This window comes from Globicephala melas, chromosome 8, assembly GCF_963455315.2.
Source record: "Globicephala melas chromosome 8, mGloMel1.2, whole genome shotgun sequence".
Taxonomy (NCBI): domain Eukaryota; kingdom Metazoa; phylum Chordata; class Mammalia; order Artiodactyla; family Delphinidae; genus Globicephala; species Globicephala melas.
This window is the reverse complement of record NC_083321.1, coordinates 15,335,095-15,361,510: the sequence shown is the minus strand read 5'-3', so window position 1 is coordinate 15,361,510 and position 26,416 is coordinate 15,335,095. Positions and strand designations below refer to the sequence as shown.

General features: G+C 52.1%; 1 protein-coding gene across 3 annotated transcripts in view; it reads left to right on the top strand.

Annotated features, from left to right (window-relative positions):
- Positions 1-18,555: 18,555 nt before the first annotated feature.
- The window catches only part of CD82 (CD82 molecule), a 52,056-nt gene continuing 44,195 nt past the window's right edge, over positions 18,556-26,416 (top strand). The window contains exon 1 of one of the 3 annotated variants that reach the window (XM_030864617.3): positions 18,556-18,570. The gene's annotated coding sequence lies outside the window, so the exon portion shown is untranslated. Of the gene's footprint in view, positions 18,571-18,732; positions 19,303-26,416 lie in introns of those variants that run through there. The other 2 variants (XM_030864621.3, XM_030864619.3) reach the window with 2 other exon arrangements.

The window sequence follows — 26,416 nt, the reverse complement described above, 5'->3', positions numbered from 1 at the left end:
ATCCTCAGGCAGGGCCCTGGGAAGGAGTCCCCACGCCTCCGTAGAGCCCCAAGGCCTGGCTTCTGAGACCCCGTTCCCCAAGTCTTCAGGCCCGGAGGGGGTGTGAGCTCTGTCCTCAGGTGTCCCCGGGCCTCCAGAGGCTGAGCCAGGCAGCTAAGAAATCAGAATCATCAAAATAATTGGAGGAGGAATCAAAGGGAAATAAGAACGATTTCATTCAACTTTCAGGTTGCTGAGTGAGACAGACTAGGCAGTACCTTTCTCCCCATTCTGCAGAGGGATAAACTGAGGCTCAGGTTCTGTCCTGAGTAGTCATTCAGGGCCAACTCAGCTACAATGCCAGGATGACCTGTCATATCTCACTTGGCCAACGCAAGCGAATTTCCAACTCTTGAGTCTGGAAGCTGCTAGGAGCTAGGGGCAGGACATAGAGTATGGGACCCCCGCACTTGGCCTCCAATCCCCACTCAGTTGTGTGGTCATGGCAATGGCCTTGAGCCCCCTGAGACTCTTTCCACCACGCTGTTACTCCTGAGCTCTCTCCAGCCTCCCAATTCAGCCTCCCAGCCTCTCACTTCTCCAGCCCCAACCCCAAAGGGGCAGGACCTTTTAGCGTCACTGATTCTCCTCAAATAAATAGGAATGGACAGCTTTAGAAAGTTGTTACCAAGAAGTGTGCATAGCAGGCATCCTGGTGCTCTTAACCCATCAATGAACCTGACCCCTACCCTAAAGTATCAGGCATTAGCATTTTCTGAGCTCCATCTATGGACCCGATGCCACAGTGAGCATTCTAGGAGGACTTTCTCATGTAGTCCTGATGTCAGCCCTCTGGAGAAGGAGGAAGGAGATGAAGTTAATAAAGAAGATGGTGCTGGTGAGTGGCAGGGGCCAGGCTCCAAGCTAGAGCTGTCCCACGTAAGGCTTGAGCCGTCGTCTCCACACTAGCGCCCACGGCTGTGGGCGTCCTTGGGAAGAAGGAATCACCCACATCCTGCTCTTCGCTGCTCCCTGCAACCCAGGCTGCCCCACGCAGCACACATCTCTCTCCAGATCCCAAAGGGTGCACCCCCCTCCCTATTTGCAGCACCAGCATCCCCACTGCTCCTCTCTACTGGGGCATCTACCTGCAGAGATTTATGTCAACAGGTGATCTCCACAGCCTGCCTCTGCTGCCCTGGGCCTGGTACCTCTCCCCAGCAACACCGGGTGCTCATCAGGGAAGGATTTGGGGTTCAAGGTCTTCTAGTCTCTTTGCTATTCATGCATCTAACATGTGCCTCCTGCCAGGCACTGTTCTGGTGATGGAGATAAAGTCATTTTAAAAACGTCCTCAGTCCTATTATCTTCAGCACAAGCTGTCCACAGCCCCACCTCCCCTTAAGTGTCCACTGACAGATGAAACAGAGAATTTAGAAGGAAACGGCACACCTGGAAGCAGAAGACCAGGGTGTAAGTAAGTGCTAACCTTGCCATTAACTCATTCTACGACCTTGAGTGAGTAACTTGGGCTCTGGGCCTAAGCTTCCCCATCTATCAAATGGGAGGCCTGGACTCCAGCAATCACACAGCCTCGGTCGCTCCTGTCTCTCCTTCCCAGCTTTTGCCGCGTCCGCCTACCACCCGTAACTCTATTAACTGAATATTATTCTTGAAATAAACGTCCTTTTTCTAATTAAGTGGATTTATTTTAGAAGGGAATTTTAAATCACTTCTGCAAATGGAAAAACTCAGTATCGTTTGCCGTAAGAAAAAAAAGGTAACCAGAAAAATAAATTCAATGAAGGGAAAATAGTGTTATTAGCCTCACTGGAAACTGTTCCCTGCCGAGGGCTGTGGTCCCAACGCCCTGCTCTCTCCCCTCCCCGTTCAGCTGACGACTGTTCCAGAAGCTCCTTCCATGCGCCAGGCACTGTTCTGGTGCTGGAATAAAGCAATTAAAAAGAAATAGATAAAGTCCCTGCTTGCATGGAGCTCATGTCCTAGTGGAGGGAAACAGGAAATAAGTAAAAAATGCAGTGTGGTAGAGGCACGTGCTGTGGAAGAAAAGAAAGCAGATGAAGGACAGGTCGCTACCTCACTGAGGGTCGGGGAGGGTCTCAGTGCGAATTTGAGCAAAGCTCTGAAGGGAGCGAAGACAGAGCCACGTGGGTCTTTAAGAAAAGAGCATACAGGGCTTCCCTCGTGGTGCAGTGGTTGATAATCCGCCTGCCAGTGCAGGGGACACGGGTTCGATCCCTGATCCGGGAAGATGCTGCAGAGCAGCTAAGCCCGTGCGCCACAACTACTGAGCCTGTGCTCTAGAGCCCACGAGCCACAACTACTGAGCCCACGTGCCACAATTACTGAAGCCCGCACGCTTAGAGCCCGTGCTCTGCAACAAGAGAAGCCACCACGGTGAGAAGCCCGGAAACCGCAATGAAGAGTAGCCCCCACTCGCCGCAACCAGAGAAAAGCCCACGTGCAGCAACGAAGACCAAACACAGCCAGAAACAATAAATAAATAAAATAAATAAATTTAGTTTTTAAAAAAAGAGCGTCCAGGTTAGAGAGAACGGCAAGTGCAAAGGCCCTGAGGCAGGAGTGTTCCCCTGTATCTGAGAAACCTTGTAGCCGAGTGAGCTGGGGGAAGGGTCAGAAAGGTAGCAAGGAGGCTGCTGTTAGCTGGGGAAGTTGGGAATATCGAAGGGGTGTTAAAGATGGAGAAGCAGCAAACTGAGACCTCCTCACGGGTTTCCTCAGAAGGAGGAAAAGAAGTAAAGAGAACAAACAGCTCTCTGGTTCTGTGACTCAGTGCTATGTACTGTTGGGTCTTTGTAGCCTTTTAAAGTTATCCTCTGGAACTCCAGGGATGGCCCACCAGGGCACACATCCCAACTGCCCAGGGAGCTCACCTCAGGGCAATCTGGGTTCTTTCCTGCTTACACGGTCCATTATTCTTCATGTTTCCAGGCTGGACACCAAGCTCAGGAGGTGGTCTACAGATGCGCGGCAGGCTTCCCTTCCAACTCGTATTTCTATGTCTGCACTTTGTATCTCCTACGTTCCTGGACAGCCTGCTCCCAGACTTCCTCATTCCAAGCAGGCATCTGGAGATGCTCTCTGTCCCAGAGACCTGTGGCCAGGCCACCGAGCCGAGCACTCAGATGATAACATGGATAGCCCTGGACCAGGGAGGCCCTTCCTTGGCTAATCCTAGCCGCAAACCCAGAAGGACATACGTTACTTTCCCTGACTGCAGAGGCTCCTGGGTGAGAAGAGAGGCTCAAGGGTATGAGGTGCGGAGTTTCTGAGGGTGAGCTGAACGCACAGTTATGGCTGGGCACCGGGCCCTTGCTCAGTGGGGCTGCCAGGGCTGGAAAAGTCAAAGAAATCAAAGCCCAGAGCCAGGAAAAGGAGGCAGACACAGTTCTGCATCACGGGCGTACACGCTGATGGGGAGGTGAGGGGCAAGAGACAGGGCGCAATGAGTTTAGATGGTCAGAGCTGTGAGGAAAAGACATGGCGGCAGGAGCTTTGGGGAGTGGCAGGGCCACCTTTGGGTCTGTAAAGATGACTCTCTGAGAAGGGACATTTGAGCTGGCACCTGGCTGATGTGACTCTCTGGAGGAAGGGTACTCCAGGCAGTGGGAACAGCCAGTGCAAGCGTCCTGGGGCAGGCGCAAATCTCCCACTAGAGTGAAGGTCAGTGCAGCTGGAACATGGCGAGCTATGTGGGGAAGGACCAGTTGACAAGGGGGTGCGGAGAGCAGGGCCAGGGCGTGCTGGGTGAGTCTGGGTAAGGAGTTCGGCAGGTTGTAGCAGGATGGGATCTTCCTCTTCAACAGATGGCTCCGGATGCTGGCTGAGAACGGACTGGACGGCACACTACAGGAAGCAGGGTGGCAACTGCGGTTGTCCGGGTGAGACGGTCTGGTGTCTGGGCTGAAGGCAGGGCAGATGGGATGCAGGGTCCGATCAGGCATCCATTTGCCGGGAGGGTGGAGAGAAGTTTTGAATGGACCTGCCTGTGCTCTGTGGACAGACGTCCTGGGGAGCAACTCGAGGGCGGGGCCCGGCCTTACAGGGCTTTGTGCCCCTTCGAAGACCAGGCCCCGTGGGTACGGTAAGCAAATAACCTGCAGAGCGCGGGTAACTCCTAAAATGTCCTCAGGACGGCACAATGTGGCGGGAGATGGGCCAGGAGGAGCAGTGAGGGCGGGGGTGGGGCTGGGCCGTGACCTCAGCAGGCCCTGGAAGCTGGGCTCACCCCAGCTCCGGGGAGTCGGGAGCGTCCAGGGCGCTGCGGCGGGCCCGGCCCGGCCTGGACTTGATTAGCCGCCGGGAGGGGAGGGCGAGGATGTTGACCTTCGGAGGCAGGCTGGCGTCCCAGTGGCCCCGACACCAGGCCTGGCACCCACAGACATCCGGCCCCTCTCAAGCAGACCTGGAAGAAGCTCTAGGGTGAGGGGCGGAGGTGGGGTGCAGGTTGGTGGGGAGGATCCGGCTCAGACCTGGGAGTCCGGGGACCTGGCTTCCAGCCCCAGCTCTGTCCCCAGGCCCTGGTGACCTTGGACTAGTCCCTAACTCACTTCTCGATCACTTCCCCCATCTACAAAAAGTGGTGGATGAAGCTGGTGGCCCCCTTCCAGGGGCTCCCTTCCAAACCTCACATTCCCTAGGCCTGAGACTGTGGGGAAAGTTCAGGGGGGATGAGAAGTCTCAGGGGTGGGGGAGGCCTGGCTGTGGGAGGACAGCGAGGTGACTGGGAGAGGAGGACCTGCAGAGTCATCAAGCTGCACTTGGAGGGGACCTTAGGGGATGCTCAGGGTGACTGCGGGGGAGGGGTCAGAGGGCTCACAGCTCCTCTCCTGGCCCCTCCAGACCCTGACGGTGTTGCTTTACCTTCTTCCACAGGGGATGTGGCTCGAAGCAGCTTCTACTGCTAAAGATCAGCTTGCAAACTCCTGACCTAGGCCCATCCCATTTCACGGATAGAACGGCCCAGAGATGGAAAGGGACCAGCTTGAGTCACACAGCAAAGAAGGCTGAAGGGACAGAGGTAAGAGAGGAGCATCCACGCCACCTCCCTTATCCCCTTAACACTAGCATGGTTGCCTCTCAAGAAAGATCTTTAGTCTAGCCAGGTGGGTTCATGCAGGCACAGAAGAGTCACCCAGAGGTGTACCCAGGCCATTGGCTCTTCTGACATCTTTGGGCAACCCAATCTCATTTATTCTTCGTTATTTGTCCCTACCTCCTCAGAACTCCAGGCTGGTAAATTTTTCACTTCATTCCACTCAGAAAGGTGGGATAAGGTGGGAAGATCTGCAAATGCCCCCGGCTTCCCTGGCAAATGCAGGGGAAACCTAAAAACAAGCGAGGAAACAAGAAAGCAAATCAAATCCTTATGGACTATCTAGTAGGGCCTGGATAGGATACCTATGTCCAGACGTAGCACTATTGCCCCCACTTGGTAGACGGGGAAACTGAGGCTTAGAGGGCTGAAGGGACTGTCTTGGTGTTCCCAGCTGGGACCAGAATCCAGGCCTCGGGACTCTACAGTGCATGATGCTTGCTATGGTGAGGCTTTCCACGCCTCTCCCAGTGTCTTCCCTTGGGTGCTGAACAACTCCCCTCCTGCCCATCCACTGGGTCAGCAGCATCTTCGGGCGTCACTTGCCCTTGCATGAGCCTGGACCACAGTGGCGAGGTCCAGAAGACCCCATTTCAGAGACAAGGGCGACTCCTGGTGGCAACTCATGAGTATGACATGCTGCTAAGTGCTTTGGGAGTAGCCCGGGAAGACGCCAGGGAACTTTCACTCTCTCCTTTCCTCAGACGCTGCTCAGTGTGCCTGTATAGAAGGCCTGCTCTGTGCCAGGCATAGTCCAAGGTGTTAGGGACACAAAGCCAAATGTGATCTTTTCCTTCAAGAAACCTCCAGCATGCGAGAAGTTTCCCTCAAGAAACTTCAAGCAGGGCTTCTCTGGTGGCACGGTGGTTGAGAGTCCGCCTGCCGAATTGGGGGACACGGGTTCGTGCCCTGGTCCGGGAGGATCCCACATGCCGCGGAGCGGCTGGGCCCGTGAGCCATGGCCGCTGGGCCTGTGCGTCCGGAGCCTGTGCTCCGCGGCGGGAGAGGCCACAGCAGTGAGAGGCCCGCGTACCGCAAAAAAAAAAAAAAAAAAAAAAAAAAAGAAACTTCAAGCATATAATATTGTTATATAATAATAATTGCAATGCAAAGCATGAAAAGCAAATTTTCACATATTTTTTCCTCTTAATCAGGGCAAATTAAATCCTACACGGAAGTGTAATTTTACAGTAATATCCAACACTACTGGACATTTACTACAGGCCAGGAACTGTCCTAAGTGCTTTACCTGAACAAACTCATTTAATCCTCCCAACAACCTTAGGAGGCAGGCACTGTCATCAGCCCCATTTTCAGATAGTAAGTATATTACTAGCAACATGTGATATCATGTACATGGTAAGAATATTAACTCCATTTGCAAACGAGTGATCAGAGAAGCTGAGTAACCTGGCCAGCGTCACACAGCTTGTGAGACAGAGTCAGGATTTGAACTCAGGCAGGATGGCTCTAGAAGCCTTGCCCTTCATCTCAATGTCACACTGCCTCTGTGTACAGGTTATACAAATGAGGCTTCTCTGGCTGAAAGGAAGAGGGGTGGCTGAGGAGTCATGCTTGTTCGGCCCATCCCTCACCTCCTCTGGACACCCAAGGGGTCATCAACAGCTGTTGACCTCAGTGTGGAAATCAGTGCACACCTGACATGGAGATGTTGACAGATTTTAAGTACAGAAGAGGAACAATTAGATTTGCATTTTGCAATGATTACTCCAAGGTGGGCTGTGGACAAAACATACTGCCTGCCATTCCAGTAAACAACGAATGTTGCCTGCCATCAAGCCACCAGCCACTGCAGCCTCCCCCAGTGGTGTGCCCTGAGGGGAATTCAAGACGAAGCAAAACAGGATACTGGCCCTAGATAGTTAAGATGCGTATCTAAGGAATAATGTCATTGAACTCAGACTCTTGCATCTTCCCATACATAGAAAAGCACTAAAATCATTAACTTGAGATGTCTGGGTTTTTATGATTAGCAGTAATCTTTAATATTTGACTACATTTTTTTTTTTTTCAGCAAAAACTCCTGTATATCCTGGCTTCTCCCTTACCTTTTGGGAACTTCCTCAGAGCTAGCCGAGAGGCTCTTTCCCAGGCTATGGTCCTCAGTAAGGTCTCCGAATACAACCTAACTTGCAACTTTTAGGTTGTGCATTTTTCTTCAGTTGACAGGACCAAGGGGCTCAGGACTGGAGACTGTGATCAGAGTTAAGGGGCTGAACTGGGCCAGCAGCCACAGAAGCAGAGGGCAGGAGGGGAGAGGTGAAAAAGTGATTGGTCTTCACCATGGAGAACATATGGCCACAAGCCTAGTTTTTTTTTTTTTTTTTTTTTTTTTGAGGTACGCGGGCCTCTCACTGTTGTGGCCTCTCCCGTTGCAGAGCACAGGCTCCGGACATGCAGGCCCAGCGGCCATGGCTCACGGGCCCAGCTGCTCCGTGACCGGGGCACGAACCCGCAACCCCTGCATCGGCAGGCGGACTCTCAACCACTGCGCCACCAGGGAAGCCCTAGTTTTTAATTTACTTGCAGGTTGGGGGTGGGCTATGTTTCTAGTTTGCCTCAGGAGCCAATCAATTCGTTCAAAAGTATTTATAGAATCACTGCTATGTGTCAGCCATTGTTCTAGACGCTGAGGATATAGTGGGAAACCAGAATGCATTGTTGCCTTTGATTTGCTCATATTTCGTTGATAATTTTTGCATCTATGTTCGTGAGAGATGTTGGTCTGTAGTCTTCTTTTCTTGTCACATCTTTGTTTTTGGTGTTAAGGTAATGCTGGCTTCATAGAGTGAGTTAGGGATTAGTCCCTTTACTTCTATTAATATCTTCTTTTATTTATGATGAAACTTAGAACACAAGTGTATATGAAAATGTGTCTACTACAAGGACAATGTTAAAATCAAATGTTTGTCTACCCAAGCCAGGAAGTGTGACCTTGGGATGGTTCCTCCGTTCCTCTCTTCTCTTTCCTCATTTGTAAACTAGCATTGATCATAATAAACATATCTTACCAATAGGCCTGTTTTAAGTGTCAAATAATTTACAGCATGTTAAAGGCTTAAGCACAGCCCCAGGACATGGGGAAGACTCATTAATATTAGATATCGTTATGACCAGGTCTTTAATTTTACATATAGAAGTGTGCCTCAGTATAAAAGTCTCATTCATGCCTAAAGTATCAGATTGTAAATTTTGCATGAGGGACTACATTCTTCTTTTTCTCAGTGCAAAAAATAAGAATGCAAATAATGCACTCTTAACCCATTCAAAATTCCCAACTGATTCCCCAAATATCATGTAAACATATATAATAATTGACTAAGGATTTCTGCATAACATGAAGCAGCTAAAACACCGACTGCCTAAATACTCAACCTCTGTTGGACTCACGAGCGGGTCTGTTTGTCCTCAGGGTGCACGCTGTGTGGATACGAAGCTCGGGCTCCTTGGTGGATAAAGGTTGCAGGCTGCCACGCAACCATTTCTCTAGGTTTTTCAAAAGCACCCCATCACGCTTCAGGAAATGCGGTAATGCATTCCAGAACCAATAACGTCTTTATAATTATCTTTACTTTCTTACACATGAAAAAAAAAATGCTACTGCTGGAGGCACACGTATGTGCAAATGCACCGTCTCATACCCTCATTTCCTCCATTGTCAAGCTTTTCTATTAAGTAGATTAGATAGTCCAGGTCTCCGGACTCACCTTTTTTCTTCTCAGGCTTTTTCCCTTTCGTAGGAAACATTTACACTTCATAACGTGGGGAAGACGACAGTGTCGGCTCATGGCCCGTTACACAGTGTAGACACTGGACGTGGATCTCCAGGAAGAACCGCTGAGCTGCTGCCGCCGCTCACACAATCTTTGTACCCGCGGTGTAAATGTCTTTACGCCGTGTTCCCGCAGAATCATTAGAGCAGGGTTTCGTTCTTTAGTCAGAGAGTGAATTGGGGGTAAATATTTTTTTCAGGTCCTTTTGAGAGAGAGTGTGTGTGTGTGTGTGTCACCCTTTCTTCAGAAGCAGTCTTATTGTGATATATACAAAACAGTGGAGCACAGAGCTGCCTGAGGAACGGGGTAGTGGAGCCCGAAGCCCCGCCCCTGGAACCACCCTGGTGGACTCCACGCACGTCCACAAAGATATGAAGATATACATCACCGCAAAGCTTGAAGAGCACTGAACCAGATTATTTTCATATTTACAGCACTGCAGTGGCTCGATTTTGTGCTCACTTGTTAGAGCTTTTCTCAACTGGGCTTTTTATAGATGTAATTTCTCTTTTCCTTTATATCATGACCTCCATCATTTTTGCGTTTGTTGATAATGTCTGCTCTCTGATTGCCGGTTGCTCCTATATATCCTGGGGATATAAGTAAATCGATAAGTGTACTTCTGAATGCTCGCTGGGCCCCCTTGGTCCAGGTCAACATCTCCTGCCTGGATTATTGCAGTAGCCTCCTCCTTGGTCTCCCCTCTTCTAGCCTTGCCTCCCTAAGGTCTGTTTACAACCCAGCAGCCTAAGGGATCCTATTAAAACATGAGTCAGATCATGCCATTTCCCAGCTCAAATACTTCCCTCTGAGTAAAAGCCCAAGCTGGGAAGCCCCCCCCCCATCATCTGGCCCTGACACCTCTCCAGCCTCATTTCCTATTACTTGCCCCTCACACACCCTATTCCAGTATAGCTTCAACCTCAGGGCCTTTGCACGTGTACCTGCTCTGCCTGGGATGCTCCTCCTCTAGGTAGTCTCACTCCCTCACTTCATTCAGGTCTCCGCTCACATGTTACCTCCTCCGATGGGCTTCTTTGATCTGTTATATGAAACAACTTCCCTCTTCCAGAAACTCCCTACCCTCTACCCTGCTTCAATATCTCCAATCCACTTGTTGCCACCTGCCATACTATATATTATTTTCTGTCCTTCACTGGAAGATGAGAAGCTCCAAGAGGCAGGGCCTTGACTGTTCTGTTCGCTGCTGTCCTCTCAGTGCTAGAATATTGCCCAGTACACACTAGACACTCAACAAACATTTATGGGATGAAGGAATGAATGATCATTAAATGTGAGTTAGTGTTAAGCACGATTTTTCGCATTCGGTTGCTTTGCAACTGGTTCATATGGTAACTCGGCTACCTGGAATGCAGCTATAGGTGCTAGAAGAGCTGGTGGTAGAGTGTACTTTGGTTCCCAGTTAACCACTCCCCATCCCTATAAGAGGATTAGACAGCCCCGCACATTGTCACATGACTAGAGGCACCTCCCTGAGGGAGGATAGGTCTCTGCCCACTGACGTGGAGCTTTAACCAACGGAATGTGGGCAGAAGGGACGGATGCCACGTCCGAGCAGATGCTTTGAGAGCCATCGTGTGGCTTGGTCGTTGTTGCTCTTTTTCCTTCTCTCATGAGAGCAGCATATCCCAAAGAGGGGCCAAATTTTCCTCTTGAATGTAGGAATGACAAAGACACAAGGAGCAGAGCCTCGCCTGACACATGGCAATCTTCAGCAATCACTTAACATCAATGAGAACTAAAACTTGGTTGTTATTAAGTTGACAAGATTTTCAGGGTTCTTTGTTACTGCAGCATAACCTCACAAAAGCTGACTGATACAGGGCTAAGGAGTAGCACTAAAGAAGTAGTTAGGTTAAACAACCTCTGAATTCCCTTCTAGGTCCTCATTCTAGACTCCCTGGCTCATTCTCAGTAAATGGGACATGAGTCACTTTAGGAAAAAAGAGACACTTTAGGAAAACAATATAGCATATCTTTTAGGGTCTAGAGTCAGGCAGTCCTGACTTGCTCCTGGCTTTGCCACTCACCAGCCACGAGATCTTATTCAAATTATTTAAACTCCCCAAGCCTTAGTTACCTTCTCCACAAAATGGGGATGGTAATTTTTCTGCCTCTGAGGGTCAGTATGAGGATTAGATGAGATGATGCCCAGTGCTTGGCATGTGGTACACCCTCCATCAGCAGGAGTTGCGGTGGACATCTGTTATATTCATAGCTGCCCTGCGTCTTTGGAACAGTCTTTCTATGTTTGAGGAAATTCCCACATTACTAGTTCAACCTCCCAGAGCAGGCATCAGAACTCTAACTCCCAGCCTCGCTGGCAGCCAGCCTGCAGGCCAGTGGCCTCGGTGCCTGGGGTCTGACACTTGGCTGCAAGGTTTGGGTTCAGAGGCAGTAGGCTTTGTGAGGAGCTTCCGTGTTTTGCTGTCATGATGGATGTAACCTCCTGGTGGTAGGATTCCAGGGGTTTGCAAAGTTGACTTCCTGGGGTAGAGGGGCATCGGATGGAGGATGTGACAGTGACAGTTTTCTTATTAGGCTGGTGCTTCAGCGTAGTCCGAGGTCTTATTTCTGGAAACTGAGCTCGAGCCTGACTCTCCAGCCAACCCCAGTTCCCCACTCAACAATTCAGGGGGCTTTGCAAGTACCTTGTAGTAAATTTTTCTGCATGAACAACTAGACTGTATTTCGTATGCTTACAATGCTTACTAGAATTAATATTACTTCATTACCATTATTAAACAAGAGTCATCGGTCTTCGAGGCCTCCAGATACCCAGGGGGACTGCAGGCCAACTAGCATTGGCTGGTAAATCCCACACCAAGTTCCTTGTCCGGGCTGGGTGGGGAATCTGCAGTTGGAACCTGTTAAGGAGACCTAATTCCATGTCTGCCCTCGCCTGGCTCTCAAGCGGTGCCTACACTCTGCTCCTGGGAGCGTGAATTGACCTGAGGCCCAGGGTGGGAGGTGGGGACCCTCCCCTGTCCCTCCCGTCCCTCCAGGCTTTCTTCTCCTGGTCTCACTCCAGGTTTCTCTTGATTGGCTGCACTGGGTGGTATGGACACCAGAGGGCGCTAAATGCTCATTTTGGAGGGAAGCGTGTGGATTTTTTTTTTTTTTTTTTTTTTTTTTTTGGTGTGCATTGCCTGCAACTTACAGGTGAGGAAACGGACCCAGACAGGTGAAGATGCAAGCTTAAGGTCACATGGCTAGAAAGTTATCAGGGCAGGAACTTGAACATAAACCATCTCTCAGAGAGGAGGACTGTGTCAACACCGTAGTTTTCTTAGGGAGGGTCATGGAGAGAAGGGAAGGAAAGACTGTGGTGTTTTCCTACAGAGGTCTCTGTGGCAGCGCTGACACTCAGAGAGCTTTCAGTACAAATGCCAATTCAGCCAGCATCTGTTGAGCCCAGGACTGCAACCTCAGCTGCCCATGGGGACTAGGCAGGTCACAAAAATGAGGAAACCAGGTCGGGTGGGCAATGGGGAGGGGTGGGGACTGTGGCCAGTTACAAATGAAGGGGACACCACACTCATGTCCACCAGCTCTTGCCCTGTCAGGATGCACGTCAGGTTGTTTGGGTTTTTCTGTTTTTTATCAGAAGCTGTATGTCTAAATGTTATGAAATCCCCCAATGTTGAAATACCTGTGACAAATGCAAAACTTTTTCAACTCAACTCTCTGAGCCTTGGCGTTCTCAGCCTTACAATGAGGAGACTGTCTACACCATTGGCTCCTTGGGCCACAGGAATGTTCTTTTTAGCCTTGTGCCTGTTTCAGGGAAGGATCTCACGCTGGTTTTGCGCAGCTCCACCCAATGGCAGGAGTGAGAGCTGCCATTTCTAGTCCCCTTTTGGTAGCAGCTCCCCATCCATCTCAGGGACTTAGGAGTATCTGGAGACACCAAAACAGGGTTGTCCAGAGAAGCCTTTTCTGTTTTCTGCTTTTCTGCTCCAACAACTCTTCCCTGTGGGCACAGAGGTCACAAGAAATGGTCTCTAACGGGATCTACTGGGGTTCAAGGAGAAAATGATTAGGATTGCTTTATATTTGTTGATTTTTATTTTTGTATATCTTGAATATTTTAAATAACTTTTTATCTTGTCTTTTCAAATTTTGCTTTGTGTATGGCTCAGAATATGCCAAATGGTAGCAAATTAGTGCATACATCTCGATTATAAATAAATAAACTAACATACATTGGCATGGGGGCTCATGACTGCTTGGGGTACCCAACTCCTGCCGTGGGATTGAACTGATGCCTGAAAGGGGAAAACAACAGGCATAACAGGGAATTGTGGATGCGGAGACATCACTCAATAGTTTCAAAATTACCCAAGTGCCACAGTTGTTAAAAAAAAAAAAAAAAAGCTTCATAATATGTAAAGCACTACACAAATGCTTGTTATCAAATTAGTCAAATATACCCAGTCATTTTTAAATTGTCTGGAGCATGGTAAGAGTTTGCTTTAAAAATGGAGGCTCTGTTATTATTTCTGCCGTTGCTCTTGGTATGGTAACACCGTGGGGCACCACTGCACTGGTTTCTGGGTCAGCTTGCCCACTGTGCTGAAAGCCCCACTGAGGCCAGGGCTGCATGAGATTAACCCCTGGAACTTCAGATGTAGCAGGGGGCAGGGTGGGATTTGAGCAGGGGTCTAAATGATCTTTGTTAAATGGCTGAGATGGAAAAAAATCAACGGCTCAGCCTCTTTGGTGGGAACTTGGATCCTGTCCCAGCTACAACCCAGCTCTAAGGGGCTCAGAGTTTAGATCCCCATCCAGCTCTTTGGAGAAGAAAGGCCCTGGCCCTGTTGAACCCATTCAAATGCAGGAGTTACTGTGCTTAGCAATAGACTCAGGCTTGATAAATTGCTATTAACCATTTCCTGGCCCAAGACCCAGCAAGAGGACAGAGTATAGAGCAGATTTATGTCCAGCGTCCGGGACCAGCATTCTTTCTGCTTCTCAGGCGGGAAGCAGGGTCCTTTCAAGGCCCTGGGGGGTGCTCTTTGATGCAGTGTGAGCCTTTAGGAATAGACCACATGGCTTAGTGTTGGTGGTCAGAATCTGGGTACCTAGGTCCTATGCAACTTGGGCTTTTCCTGTTACGGTCAATTTCTGCAACCGAAAACTAAGTTGGCTATAAACTATTACTTCTCTTTCCTCTGTCACTTACTAGTTGTAGGACCTTGAGCTGGTTACTTACCTTCTCAATGCCTCCATCCCCACATCTTGGAAATGGGCATCGTAATAGTACGTACCTCCTAGGGTCGTTGTGATGAGGATCCAGGGGTGCTATTTAAGTGTATAATGTTAAGGAAACCATGCAGGGCGAAGGGAGGGAGGTGCTCAATCTGTTCTGAGTACTCTCTGAAGAAGGATGGTCCTAAGTAACGTAAACACTCAGGACTAAGCGTCTGCTGCCAGGCCTCTGATTCATTTGTGCACAAATGGTTGTGTAAGAAAATATTGGGCCCCTTTTTCTTTAAATCAGCTGAATTCAGACTCTCAGTTCCCACCAGAGGAATATCTACTCCAGTCATTCCGAGGTCCCACTTGGGACAGACTGTGTTTTCCAGATTGAGTTTCCCACCAACTAGAATATCTGCAACTATATCGTCTGCCCTGCAAGCGCTTCTAGAACTTTGCCACCCCTCATCGAGAGAAGGAGACTATGTCCCCTCCCCTTGAACCAGGTGGGCTTTCGTAATTGCCTCCGCTCATAGAATACAAAGGCAGTGATACTACATGATTTCTGAGGCTAGGTCATAAAACGCCATAAAACGCCATATGCTTCTATCTTGTTCTCTGTTAGCTCTTGAAACCCAGCCATCTTGCTGTGAAGAGGCCCCAGCAGCCGCCAAGAGGCCTCATCGAGAGGAACTGAGGCCTTAGGCGCCAGCTCTAGCTGAGTTCCCAGCTGACAGCCAGCACCAACTTGCTAGCCAGCTGAGTGAGTGCACCATCTTGAAAGTGGATCCTTGGGCTTCCCTGGCGGCGCAGTGGCTGAGAGTCCGCCTGCCGATGCAGGGGACACGGGTTCGTGCCCCGGTCCGGGAAGATCCCACATGCCGCGGAGCGGCTGGGCCCGTGAGCCATGGCCGCCGAGCCTGCGCGTCCGGAGCCTGTGCTCCGCAACAGGAGGGGCCACAACCGTGAGAGGCCCGCATACCGTAAAAAAAAAAAAAGAAAGTGGATCCTCAACCTCCAGCTGAATCAGCTGATATTGTCTAGAGCAGAGGTAAGCCTTCCCCACTGAACGTACCCCAAATGACAGATTTATGGGCTAAATAAATGACTGGGTGGTTTGTTACATAACAATAGGAAACAGATGCACCACTCTCCCCCATCCCTCTCCTCCTCTTTCCTCCCAGAGCTGTACAAGAGCCTTGGGGCTTTTCCTAGGCCCAGACACCGATGAGACCCTGACACCCATGTTCTTGTCCACAAGGACCTTCAGATCTCCTGCTTTGCCAACTTTGGGGTGGAGAATCTTTGGGAGGCTAGGAACCCCATGGCCATACCCTTTTGAGGTCTTATAACGACCATCTCCCCTACCTCCAAGTTGGCCATTTGACATTTTTTGGCCATGCCATGTGGCTTGAGGGATGTCAGTTCCCCGACCAGCGACTGAACCCAGGCCACAACAGTGAAATCCTGTAACCCTAACCACTAGGCAACCAGGGAACTCCCTAGAGTGGTTCTTCTTGCCCCTTTTCCTGCCTCCAAAACTCCTGGTTTCACCTCTGGAATGGGCTGGAGAATTTCCCAAAAGATGGAAGTAATCTCTCACTAGAGGTGGCTGTGCTCTCTGCCTAGAAAAGTGACCGAGGTAAGTCACGGTGAAGCCTGACTCCCGCTGGAAGAGAGGAAATGCTGAAAAACCAACCCAATTTGACATTTCAGTAAATAACTGAGACACACATCTATTCATTGACTGTCCGTTAAGCTCCCAATGTGTGCCCAGCATTTGGCTGGGTGCTGGGAAGACAAAGCTGAATGGCAGCGCCACCCACAGACCTGGACAGGAAATCCACCTGTGTCCACCCAAAGCCTGCACCCCACCCTCCTCCTCCATCATGCTTCAGGTATGTAAAAACCTAGAAATCTCTGCCGAAACGGCCCAAGCCCAGTTTTAGGGCTTTTACACAAGCAACTTCTCCAGGTCCATCCGTCTGAGGGTACAACATGGCCCCGTGTGCACCCCTAGAGGGGTGACTTGAGTGGTAGCTATAGGCAAGGTGTGTGGACAGAGTTTGGGCATGTGAGCTGACGTGTTCACAGGCCTGAGTCCTAGGCTACTTGTGACACAGGACACAGATGGTGCTAGGAAGAGAATTAGGGCGGGTGTGCTGAAGACTAGTGTCAGGGCTGACTCACCCCGACACCCACCATGTCCCTGCATAGAATTACAAAGAGTACGAGGATTCTAAATTTCAACATGGCCTCCTTGGTCATTATAAAGAATACTTCTCAAGGCAGGAGAATAGACATATTTTATTTTACAGTCTGTTAAATGTTTAGATATATATGTGGGCCTCGGTTTTCGCTATCAACATTTCAGAGTAGCTCTGTGGTACAGGACCAGTGCCCCAGGCTGTAACTCCTATGGGAAACCCTCTTCTACGGGCTGCAAAGGATGCTGGGAGAGTCTGGCAGAGATTCCAGAAGCTGCCTGCAGACTGCCCTCCATGTTGCCCCAGCTGCCTCCATCTCTAATCTGGAGTGACAGAGACAGGAAGGGGTGGCAGAAGGGACTCATGTGATCTAATGCCTGCCTGGGGGAAGGGGGGCGTTGCTGATGGAATCCAGCTGTTTTGCCACCTGCCAATCACCATCACCAACACCCCCAGCTTGAGGGGAGGGGACCCGGAGCAAGGTAGGAGAGGAAGGTATTTCATGCCCATTTTGCACGGATTGGCTAGGGTGGGAGATGGAGTCCAGGCCAAGACAGAATAGCACTGTGGTTCCCGAAGTATGGTCTCTGGACCCGTAGCATCGACATCATCTAGAGCTTTTTAGGCTCTTGGCCCCTTGCAGGAAAGATGGTGTCCTTCTGTAGGAAGGGCAACAGTATGGGACACTTCTGGGCTTAAAGAACTCCCCAGCCCCACTCCTCCGGCTTGGTGTGGAGATTCTATGAAAGGGACTTTTTACTGGAAAGAAAACATTTATTTACTGAGCATGCACAGTGTGCAAGAGTGGAGAAACACTTCACGAGCACTTCCACATTTAAGCCTCAACAGCCACCCTCGAGATTGCTATTATTTTTATTATCATGATATCTTTTTTTTTTTTTTGCGGTACGCGGGCCTCTCACTGTTGTGGCCTCTCCCGTTGCGGAGCACGGGCTCCGGACGCGCAGGCTCAGCGGCCGTGGTTCACGGGCCTAGCCGCTCCGCGGCACGTGGGATCTTCCCAGACCGGGGCACGAACCCGCGTGCCCCGCATCGGCAGGCGGACTCTCAACCACTGGGCCACCAGGGAAGCCCCATGATATCCCTTTTAACGGCTCAGTCTAGAGGCGTTAAGTACCTTCCTTGCCTCGCCTTGGGTCACAAGGCTCCCGGGAGGCTACTTGGTCTGTGTGATTCTCAGAGCACCCTGACTTCTTCACCTTTATGCTAAACAGTGGTTCTCAAACTGAAGTGTGATTCAGAATCACCTTGAAGGCTTGATAAAGCGAACTGCTAGGCTCATCCCCCAGAGTTTCTTACTCAGTAGATCTGGGATGGGGCCCCCAACACACATTCCTAACAAGTTTCCAGATGCTGCTGCTGCTGCGGGTCCAAGGACCTGCTTCGGGAACCACCGTGCTGGGCGGGGATCCAGCTCCCCGCCCTGCTCCACCCATGCAAGACCGGCACAATCAGACCTTCCCCACAATGACGTCCTTGTGAAATGCCAGTGAGATAATGGGAGTGAAAGAGCTTTGTCAGCTGCACAGCTCAATGGCTCTGGTCATAACCCAGGGACCTGAGGCTGGTCCCTGGGGTCTGGGTGTGTGGAGGGCTGGGATGCAGGTGGGGGTACCACAGCCATCCGGAGATCTTTTGCAGCCCATCTTAATTCTGAGCCACTTCTCAAGGGAGAAAGCCAGCTTCTCAGGGATGGACCAGCAGCCCCTGCTGCCCCCCAGCTCATCACCCCATGCCTTCTCCCTTACCTCTGGCAGCCTGCTAGCACTGCCTCAGCAGACGGCTGGTCCGGGTTACTCCTCCAGGGGCCAGTCCAGGCAGGCTGGTGCAGCATCAGGCCTTGTGATTCACGGCCTGGGACTGGGTCCTGCTCACCAGCCTTGTGAGACTCAGAGGCCGTGACTTCCCTTCTCTAAGCCTCAAGTTGCTCATTGGTAACATGGGCGCAACATCTGCACAGAGTTGTGCAAACTCAACGGCCAGTACTTTTAAAGTACTTTTCTAAGCCACAGCTTGACACACAGCCTGGCCCCTGGCAAAAGTTCAATCAGTGGTGGCTGTTAGTATTTTCAAAAAGTGCCTGGGCCCAAGCCACCTCCTGGTAGAGGCCTGGACTTGGAACGCAAACCGCTCCCACGCCGTTCCCCGGTTGCACCCGGATACACCCGCCCCAGAATGCCAGCGTGGGGATCCGGACGCCTGCCTGCCTCGGGTAGGGTTGCCAGTGTAGGGCAGGGCAAGATTAGGGAGGCGGTGAAGCGAGGAAGGGGCGTTCCTGGGGAGAGGCCTCAAGCTAGGAGGGCCGGGGGCGGGGATAAGCCCGGAGGAGAGGGAGTCGGAGGCGGGGGTGGTGGGAGGGCCTAGGGAAGTGGCCAGCGGCCTGGGAGGAGCGTGGGAAGGCTGAGGAAGGCCGAGGAGGGGCGGGACCATTAGGAAGCGCTGGGAGTGAGGTTTCCCACCCGGCAGGGCTGAGGCTCATGCCCACCCAGACAAGGCTTTATCCGGGCAGGGCCCGGGGCCTGGAGGGGCGCAGAAGACCCGGCCGAGGAGGCAGGCCCAGGGAGGGCCCCATCCACAGGGTGAAGTTGGGCCGTAGCGGGGCGGGGCGAGGGGCGTAGCTCCATCCCCCGCAGGACCCGGGCCGGGGCTGGCCGGTTAGAGCAGGGAGGCCGTAGCGGACAGAGCCCGATCCGGCTGGAAGCCAGTCAACATTCCTGCAGGGTCTGGGGGCGGGGCTGGCGGGCCCAAGTCAGGAGGCCGAGGGGGTGTGTCTGGGGCGTGGCCTCCGGAGGGCGGGGCCTGGCCGAAGCCTCTGCGTTCCCCGACGACTGCCGGGAGGGGGACGATCGAGCTACTGAACCCAGGGCTGCGCAGTCGGACGCTGACTGGGGCGCGAGCGGGCGACGCCAGGCTTGCAGCGCGGAGCAAAAAGCAGAGCCAGCAGGTGAGAAGGGGGTCGGGGGAGGCCTGCCGGCAACCACGAGCAAAGTTAGTTTTCGTCCCCACTTCCAGAGGCCGCTCGGGCAGTTTTCTCGCAACAAGTGACAGGTCGGGCCAAGAAGGCAGCTGGTGGGTGAGAAGGAGCTTAATTAAGTTCCCAAGTCCTGACCCCCAGTTCTCCGGCTCCTCCGTGCTCCAGCTGTGTGAGCCCGGGCGCGTCCCCCGACCTTGCCCAGGACCTCTCGGGTTCCAGTAAAAGGAGGAGGTTGGACTAGGTGGACTCCGTGTTCTTACTGCCCTTTCTCACTGAAACCCCGGAAGGTGAGGCTGGCAGGTGAGAGCGGACTCAACAGGTATTCGGATTGCGTCGCCCAGACTACAGTTTGTCTCCCTGCAGAGTGACTCTGAGCAAAGCGAACTCTCTGCGAGCGTGAAGCGAATTGCTTTAAAGGTCACACTAGTTCCTCGCATGGGACTTGAACCCACAGGCCTGGGAACCGGGGGCAGAGCCGGGGGGGTGGGGGTGGGGTGGGTGCCCAAGTCCGGGAGGTTTCAGCCTCCCCTTCCCCCCAGCTCTGAGAGCCTAGTGAGACTTGGGGTGGGAAACTCAGCAGGGCATTTGTCCCCCTCCCAGGGCTTTTCCAAGTGAGCTGGCTTGGGAGGCCCCTGGCGGAAACTAGGGGACAAGTTCTTATCCGGGTGAGTGGGGAAGACAAGGGAAAACCCCGCAAACATTGGGCCCAGAGTCAAGCCCAGAGCCGGGGCTCTTGCTGCATGCCCAGGGTCCCTTCCTTGGGCTGGCGGTTTCTGTCCCTGGTGGCGGTAGGTGCTCTGTGCCAGGGGCCATAGTAGTTGGGCAGCCTAGTTCAGTGGTCAAGGACTTGGGACCAAATTTGGATTCCACTCCCCCTTCAAACTTCAGTTTCCTCATCTGTTAAATGGGGGTAGTGATGGTACTCAACGGTAGTAGTGAGGACTTAATAGAATAACGTGTATATAGTGCTTAGCAAGGCGCCAGGCACCCAGTGAGGCCTCATTGTATGACAGCTGCTCTGATGTGGATGGGCAGGTGATAGACTGGCTTCCTGCCTGGGAATGAGACTGTTTTTGGAGGGCTGGCTGCAGCTCCTCTTGACCTTGTGAGAGCCAAAACTTGCCACCTGCCACCAGCATCACTTTGTCCATTTTGGGGTTGGGGAATGTGTCATCTGGACCAAAGAGTAGCTGAGTTTTCAGTAATATTGCTTGCAGTTGTTAGGTGTCCCATTAAATAAACCTCCAAATGTTTACTTAGCACCTACTATATATTAGAAGGAGCTAGGTGATACAGAGGTGAACTAGCCTCTGGGTTCTGCCCTCATTTTGAGCTGCTGACAGTGAGGTCCCCATCCCCACCATGCCTCTGCTGGAGAGGATAACTCACACCCAGAGCTCAAGGCCAGATGAGGTCTCATGGGTTTGTACTGGTCTGGTGGCCAGAATCCAGCTCTTCCATTGCATGCTTGGCTCAGGGTGGCGGTGAGGGCCAGTGTGGGCACCTTTTATCTGTTTGATCAGGGTTGGGCACTGAAGGTGGCTGGCTCCCTGCATCTCCTGGGGAGATGAGCCCTACACTGTGGAACCAGCTGGAAAACACTATGGGACACTGTTGGACTGAGGGCTGTGCTATGTGGAGGAAACAGCTTGTGTATGTATGGGAGGGTGGTGCTCAGGGCAGGTGAGACACGGGAGAAAGGGAGGTAGTGAGACTTGAACAGGACTTTCTGCCTGGGATCCCAAGTCCTGGTTGGGCTTGGATCAACTTGGGGCCCCAGACTCCCCTCTCCAAGCATTTGAGTGGCTTAAGATTAGAGTTTGGTCTGGTGGGGAGGGAGAGGGGTCAGTAGGTGTTGCCTGTGAGGGGGGCAGGGAGGAGATGTTCATTTCAAACAGTGCTTAGTAAACATCTACTGGGAAGTCCTCCTACCACCCCTCCACCCCATGTGATGAATGACGGACGATGACACACTGACCCCATCCTTAGTTGCTTACCATCTGGTGAGGAACTTAGACAAGGGGACTGTGATAGGAGATAGATGAAGGGTCAGAGGGATCTTTAGGAAAGCTTCATGGAGGAAGTGGAGTTTTGGGTGGGCCCTAAAGATTGCAAAGGTTTCAGTAGCCACAGCAAATATAGTGTTTTGGGAAGAGGAGGTTGCCAAGGGGAAGGCAAGGAGGTCAGTGTGTTCAGGGGATTTTTTTTTTTTCAACCTTGTTTGAAAGTAGCCCACATACTATATAGCAGACACTGAGCACAGCTCGGTACTTTTACAACCACCAAGACCAGGGTTCAGATCCGATGGGAAAGGGAACCAGAGGGTTCCGGGGATTTTTAGGAAACTGCTAGATTGATCAGTCTGGCTGAGGAGCTGGGACTGTGCAGGGAAGCGAAGGGGGAATGGTCGGTTGGATCAACTTGTAGAGGATCTTGAATGCCAAGGCGAGATGTTTGGATTTGATTTGTAGAAAGTGAGGGCCGCTGAAGGTTTCTGAGCAGGGGAGTGACATAGTCAGGGTGGCACTTTTGGAAAGATAGTCTTGCCAGGTGCGCTGGGGTGCAGGACCCAGTGGTCAAGGGATAACGAACCGATGGCTGTGATGATGGAGAAGCAGGGGCCTGGGGGGCTTTGGGGATGTCTGCAGCTGGGGGATAGGAAAGGCACTGTTGGAGGGGAGGGGGAGCAAGTGTCCCAGTGGGTGCCCTTTGTTTCTTTCGATCCCCCATGGAGCCTAGACCCTGGTGCATAGCGGGTGCTCAAGAAGGTGGCTGGATTGGGTGGGTAAAGGCACTGGGGAGGGTGACAAGTGCTACAGAGTGATAGAGAGGGAGCCGCCCAAGAAGGCTCTGTGTTTGCCCAAGAAGGGGAGGCCTCTGGGCCAAGTGAAGGGAACTTGAGCCAGTCAGCAGGGGCTGAGGGGGCGGGAGAGCAGGGCGGCTGGAAAGAGGTACCTGCAGCTCTTCCCTCTCAGTTCCAGCCCAGGGAAGGCCAGGGTGAGAGGTCAGCCAGCGGGGTCACAAAGTTCCCACATGCGGCAGGGGGGTGGATTTTGGGTTCCTCCAGGGCTCCTCTGAAGTTTCTGCAATGTGGGGCAGTCCCCTCTCTCTATGGTCTCAGACTTTTGAACCACTTCCTGGAAGCGCCTCACCCCCTTCTCTTACCCTCCAACCCTGGGGATGCAGCCCCTGTTCACCCTGAGGACCAGACAGCCCCTCCTGGCCCAGGGCAGAGCAGCCCCAAGCCCCGAGCCTTCCTTTCGATTTCGAGCATCTGGGGCCAGCGGACACCCCCTGGTTTGGGCTCAGCTTTGACCCCCGGCTCCAATTCTTTAAACCCACTTCCTCCACCCCACGGGAAACTCAGGGGGCGGTTATGATTTCACGGAAGAATCAAACAGTCAGGAGTTGGCTGTGTGAGAGGCGGGCGGGAGGGAAGAGCCTGGGCCCCTGTGTGCGACAGGCCGGGGCCAGGGTTGGGGGTCCGGTTTAATCTCAGCAGGAACTGCCCTGCCCACCGGCTTCCCCTCCTCTAAGCCTGGATCTGAGGGGCCGGGAGGGAAGCCTGGAGGTAAACATTGGCCGAGCTCCATGCTACACTTGCTTCCCTCTTCCCTTCGGCCCCTGATGCTGCCTGTGAGGAGGCCAGCCACAGGCCCAGGGCCTCTGTGACGGCCCCGCTGGTGTCTGGTTCCTGACTCACCCCTGGGGTTCCCCCTACACTGTGGTTTTCCTGTCAGCAGCTGATTCACTCTGTGCTGACATGGAGACGCAGCTGAGGTGAGGGAAGAGGCCTGTCTTCTGGTTCTTAGAGTTAGTTCCAGCTCTTCTGTTTACAGGCTGTGTGACTTTTCATGAGTTCCTTCTCCTCTCTGGGCTTTCCTTCCCTCCTCTGCTAATGGCCTATTCTTTACTTGGCTCTCAGGGGATTCTGTAACCTGGACTCTGTCGTTTGTAAAGTAGGGCACATGTGAGTGCACACACACCACACACACGCACACACACATACAACACAGGGTCTCAATACAGAGTGGAACTGGACAATTCCACCTCCTAACCTTGCCTGCCCCCCACCTGAAGCACCCTTGTCTACCTTCTGCCTGTCCACAGATTAGGGAGATGGGACAGCATGGTGGTGAAGAGTTGGACTTGGAGCAAACTCTTGGCCCTGACCATTCCTAGCTATCTGACCCTTTCTGAGCCTCAGTTTCTGAATCTCTAAATTGGGGATAATAATGGTAACTACTTCATAGGGTGACGTGAGGATAAAACAAAAAAGTGCATGTGTTGGGGCTTCCCTGGTGGCACAGTGGTTGAGAGTCCGCCTGCCGATGCAGGAGACACGGGTTCGTGCCCCGGTCCAGGAAGATCCCACATGCCGCGGAGCGGCTGGGCCCGTGAGCCATGGCCGCTGAGCCTGCGCATCCGGAGCCTGTGCTCCGCAACGGGAGAGGGCACAACAGTGAGAGGCCCGCGTACTGCAAAAAAAAAAAAAAAAGTGCATGTGAAGCGCTTTGCAATTTTCTACCTACGCATGGTGTATCCTCCATGAATGAGAGCTGCTGCTGCCCTTATTTTCTTCACCTGGCCAGTCTTCAAGGCTTATACTAGGCTGCTTCTCAGGCCCCCAGAGACATTCCCCAGAGCAGCCGCCTTCCGTATGGGCCCTCTGCGCCTCTCCAGCGTGTGTGTACGTGCTCCAAGACACCAGCCATTCCCACCTGCGTGGTGCTCTTCCCGGGGGTGGCTGGGTCTCCCCACCGTGACTCTGAGCTTCCTGAGGGGAAGTAGGTCTGAACGTCAGTGGCAGACTTTCTCCAAAACCCCTCCTTTCCCTTCCCCTCTTTCCTCTGCGCTTGCCTACACTGAGTACTTGCCTCTTTGCTGCTGTTTGGTGGCATATAGAGTATCTCTGTGAACCCTCCCAGCCAGGGACTGCCCCATCCATCTCTGCGTCCTGACTCCTGGTACAAGGCCTGGCCCACAGCGGGCACGCAGGAAATGTTGGTTGAATGAATAAGTGATTCTCCTCAGGGTGGCCCAGTAGGACCCAGTTCAGAGCCAGATCCTCGGTGGCTCCTTTTGGCAAAGGCGGAGCTGGGAAGCAGGGTCTGGATGCCCCTGCCTTGCCCTTCAGGCCTGCCCGTCCCGTGCCTGCAACTGGGGTCCAGGGAGGTGGGAATGGTGTGGCTGGCCTGGGATTTCTTCAGCCCGGGCTCCGGCTTCCCTCATGAGGCCCAGCCTTTCCCCTCCTGAGAGGGGAAGAGCCCAACTTCCTCCAGCCCCAGCCTTGTGGGAGCCACTCTGGCCCTTAGTGAAGCCCGACTCAGCCAGAAAAGGCACGTTCAAGTCAGCAGTTATTTGTGGAAGGTGTTCCTGCCCCGTGAGGCGTGGGTGCAGGGCTGGGGGATGGGAGGATGCCCTCCAGGAGGCCCACCCCTGACGTTATCCCTGGAGACCACCAGGTGGGCAGCTCTGGGGGGCCCCGCCACTCTCTCCTCTGGCTTCTTTCCTGGAAGTGGGAGCTTCTGCCTTTCTTTGGGCCCCACCCCTGACTTTCCCTTCTGTGTCAAGAGGTGATCTGGGGTGGGAGTTCCTGAAGATTCTGGACCTAGGCTCATAGGACCCATGCAGAAAAGTGGACGAAGTGCCGGAAGCTGGGCATTAGGAAGCCTGGGTTCGGCTCCTGGCTCTGCTGTGACGTTGCAGAGTGAGCTGCTCCAGGGGAGTGACCTCCTAGGCCAGTTTGCTTACTCCTCAGGCAGAAATGCTCCAGAAGCCTGCCTGGGGTCCAGCTGGCCCTGGCCCAGGAGAGTGGAGGACGAACCATAGGCAATGTCGTGGACTCTGGAATCAAAGTGCCCAGGGATGCTCATTTCTGCCTCTGCTCTTTACCTGCTGGGTGAGACCTTAGGCAAGTGTCTTAACCCCTGTGTACATCAGTTTCAGCATCTAACATGGAGTTGGTTATAACACTTACTTCATAGGGTTGTTTGAAAATGATACGAATCAGTGTACGTGAAGCATTTGTGAGACGTGCCTGGCACACAGTGAGTGCTTTATATGGACCAGATGTTTTGGATAGCGTTGCTATTATTAATAGGAAGCAGGATTTAAGTCTTTGGTGAATGGCTGGAGTCTGGGAATTTGGAGACCTGGGTTCTGATCCCAGCTCATCCTTTACTTGCCATGTGACCTTGGGCAAGTTGCAGCCCTTTTTGGGCTGCAAAACTCTATTATCCTGCATTTGCTGCACTTGGCTATTGTAAGACAGGCACATGTGATATCACAGTGCGGAGCTGCAGGGTTTTATTCAGGGAAAGGACTTCTGGGTGCCCAGCCTGTTCTCCTGCCCTGAGACAGCCACAGTAGGTGGGCAGGTTCCCACACTGTCACAGAGGTACTGCAGACACAGAACGACAGGGCAGCCCCCCACAATGGCACTCAACGAGGCTAAAAAGTAGGTGAAACATTTAAGTATACACATAATGGGGTTATCTAGATCATATTACAGACTTTTTTTTTTTTACTTTTCCCCATTTTCTGAATCTTCTGCAGTAAGCCCATATTATTTTTATGCTCCAGAAAGAAAGAAAGAAAGAAAGAACACAATTATACAATAAAGCTATCAAAAAACGTACTATAAATATTTAAACAAAAATGCATTATATGAACGTGGGATCATATTGAAGTTCTTGTTGTTGTTAACAAATCATATTTATTTCAAAAGGGGGTCGGGTGTTGGTTTGAAGTGAATGTCAATTTGTTAAGCCTCAGAAGACTGAGGGAGTGTCTTTGGAGGGAGACAAGAGTCAGATTCTGAATGGGATCATAATCCTGCTTCCATTGTGGTGGACACACCCCAAGTGCCGCCTGGCGTTTAGAAAGCTTCTCAACAATCCTTGACGCCGACGGGCTTACTTTCTTCACGCGTAAAATGGGGATAATAATAATACCTAATTCAGAGCGGTGCTGTGAAGGTTAAAGGAGCTTCACACTTGTTTAAGGTGTGAGGGAAGCCCTCTTCTTCTGAATTTGGAACCAAGTGAAAAGAACAGTCGACAAAGATGGAGCTCCAAAGGAA